We start from the raw sequence: 3193 nt of genomic DNA, 5'->3' as shown, positions 1-3193 counted from the left end.
TATTGGGTGGCAAATGCTGTGCTGCAACACAGAGGTTGTCTTCCTCAAGGGGGCGCAAAGTTTCTCAGAAAGAGTAATCTTCCTTTGAGTATTATCAAGTAAACTGTTTGTTCCCAAAACAGTAAATAGCAACAAAAACTACCACAGGACTTTCCTAAACTACTGTTTGTCACTATAAACTGCAACATTTTTCTGTTCCATGAGATCCTTATGTTTAATTTCTAAAAGGTAAATTTTGAGGCAATTTGATCTAATATTTAATCATTTTTAAAATATTTTAAAAATCCTCCATGTGCAGCAATGACAGCTTTGCAGATCCTTGGGATTCTAGCTGTCAGTTTGTCCAGATACTCAGGTGACATTTCACCGCACGCCTCCTGTAGCACTTGTCATAGATGTGGCTGTCTTGTCGGGCACTTTTCACGCACCTTACAGTCTAGCTGATCCCACAAAAGCTCAATGGGGTTAAGATCCATAACACTCTTTTCCAATTCTCTGTTGTCTGTGTTTCTTTGCCCACTCTAACTCTTTACTTTTTGTTTTTCTGTTTCAAAAGTGGCTTTTTCTTTGCAATTCTTCCCATAAGGCCTGCACCCCTGAGCCTTTTCTTTACTATTGTACATGAAACTGGTGTTGAGCGGGTAGAATTCAATGAAGCTGTCCACTGAGGACATGTGAGGTATCTATTAACTTGAGACTCTGATGTACTTATCCTCTTGTTTAGTTGTACATCTGGCCTTCCACATCTCTTTCTGTCCTTGTTAGAGCCAGTTGTCCTTTATCTTTGAAGACTGTAGTGTACACCTTTGTATGAAATCTTCAGTTTTTTGGCAATTTCAAGCAAAGTATAGCCTTCATTCCTCAAAACAATGATTAACTGAAAAGTTTCTAGAGAAAGCTGTTTCTTTTTTGCCATTTCTGACCTAATATTGACCTTAAGACATGCCAGTCTATTGCATACTGTGGCAACTCAAAAACAAACACAAAGACAATGTTAAGCTTTATTTAACAAACCATATAGCTTTCATCTGTGTTTGATATAATGGCAAGTGATTTTCTAGTACCAAACTAGCAGTTTAGCATAAGGATAAGGTGTTGGCGTAATGGCTGATGGAAATGGGGCCTGTCTAGTTTTTATCAAAAACATTTTTTCAAATAGTGATTGTGCTGATTTTTACATCAGTAATGCCCTGACCATACTTTGTGATCAGTTGAATGCCACTTTGGTGAATTAAAGTATTAATTTCTTTCCATAAGAGCAAAATCTGTACATTATTCCAAACTTTTGGCCACCAATATATATACAGGTGCATCTCAATAAATTAGAATGTCGTGGAAAAGTTCATTTATTTCAGTAATTCAAATCAAATTGTGAAACTCATGTATTAAATAAATTCAATGCACACAGACTGAAGTAGTTTAAGTCTTTGGTTCTTTTAATTGTGATGATTTTGGCTCACATTTAACAAAAACCCACCAATTCACTATCTCAAAAAATTAGAATACATCATAAGACCAATAAAAAAAACAGTTTTAGTGAATTGTTGGCCTTCTGGAAAGTATGTTCATTTACTGTATATGTACTCAATACTTGGTAGGGGCTCCTTTTGCTTTAATTACTGCCTCAATTCGGCGTGGCATGGAGGTGATCAGTTTGTTGCACTGCTGAGGTGGTATGGAAGCCCAGGATTCTTTGACAGTGGCCTTCAGCTCATCTGAATTTTTTGGTCTCTTGTTTCTCATTTTCCTCTTGACAATACCCCATAGATTCTCTATGGGGTTCAGGTCTGGTGAGTTTGCTGGCCAGTCAAGCACACCAACACCATGGTCATTTAACCAACTTTTGGTGCTTTTGGGCAGGTGCCAAATCCTGCTGGAAAATGAAATCAGCATCTTTAATAAGCTGGTCAGCAGAAGGAAGCATGAAGTGCTCCAAAATTTCTTGGTAAACGGGTGCAGTGACTTTGGTTTTCAAAAAACACAATGGACCAACACCAGCAGATGACATTGCACCCCAAATCATCACAGACTGTGGAAACTTAACACTGGACTTCAAGCAACTTGGGCTATGAGCTTCTCCACCCTTCCTCCAGACTCTAGGACCTTGGGTTCCAAATGAAATACAAAACTTGCTCTCATCTGAAAAGAGGACTTTGGACCACTGGGCAACAGTCCAGTTCTTCTTCTCCTTAGCCCAGGTAAGACGCCTCTGACGTTGTCTGTGGTTCAGGAGTGGCTTAACAAGAGGAATACGACAACTGTAGCCAAATTCCTTGACATGTCTGTGTCTTGATACCTTGACCCCAGCCTCAGTCCATTCCTTGTGAAGTTCACCCAAATTCTTGAATCGATTTTGCTTGACAATCATAAGGCTGCGGTTCTCTCTGTTGGTTGTGCATCTTTTTCTTTCACACTTTTTCCTTCCACTCAACATTCTGTTAACATGCTTGGATACAGCACTCTGTGAACAGCCAGCTTCTTTGGCAATGAATGTTTGTGGCTTACCCTCCTTGTGAAGGGTGTCAATGATTGTCTTCTGGACAACTGTCAGATCAGCAGTCTTCCCCATGATTGTGTAGCCTAGTGAACCAAACTGAGAGACCATTTTGAAGGCTCAGGAAACCTTTGCAGGTGTTTTGAGTTAATTAGCTGATTGGCATGTCACCATATTCTATTTATTTGAGATAGTGAATTGGTGGGTTTTTGTTAAATGTGAGCCAAAATCATCACAATTAAAAGAACCAAAGACTTAAACTACTTCAGTCTGTGTGCATTGAATTTATTTAATACACGAGTTTCACAATTTGAGTTGAATTACTGAAATAAATGAACTTTTCCACGACATTCTAATTTATTGAGATGCACCTGTATATATCGGAGTGTCTATTTACACTAAGTGCAAATAGCCCATCTTGTTGGCAGAGGCTATTTACATTAATTCCGCCCACCACTGCTCAGACCAAACTCAAGACAGCCACGACAGACTTATTTGGGGTCAACTGCTGATCAAATGATAGAGGGCATATTTGAATTTTTCGTGATGCGGCAGAGACATTAAACTGGTTAATGGGTTAGAAATTTAAATAAAAAGAGATTCCTCGCAGTGATATGGTCACAGTGAAGGTCAGGGAGTTGAGAGAAGGATTTGATCCAGATAAAATTAACCATAGTTTTACAGTAGTAATATTGTAGT

Source organism: Myxocyprinus asiaticus, chromosome 15, assembly GCF_019703515.2.
Source record: "Myxocyprinus asiaticus isolate MX2 ecotype Aquarium Trade chromosome 15, UBuf_Myxa_2, whole genome shotgun sequence".
NCBI lineage: Eukaryota > Metazoa > Chordata > Actinopteri > Cypriniformes > Catostomidae > Myxocyprinus > Myxocyprinus asiaticus.
The sequence above is the reverse complement of the archived record's forward strand: the minus strand, read 5'-3'. Positions refer to the sequence as shown.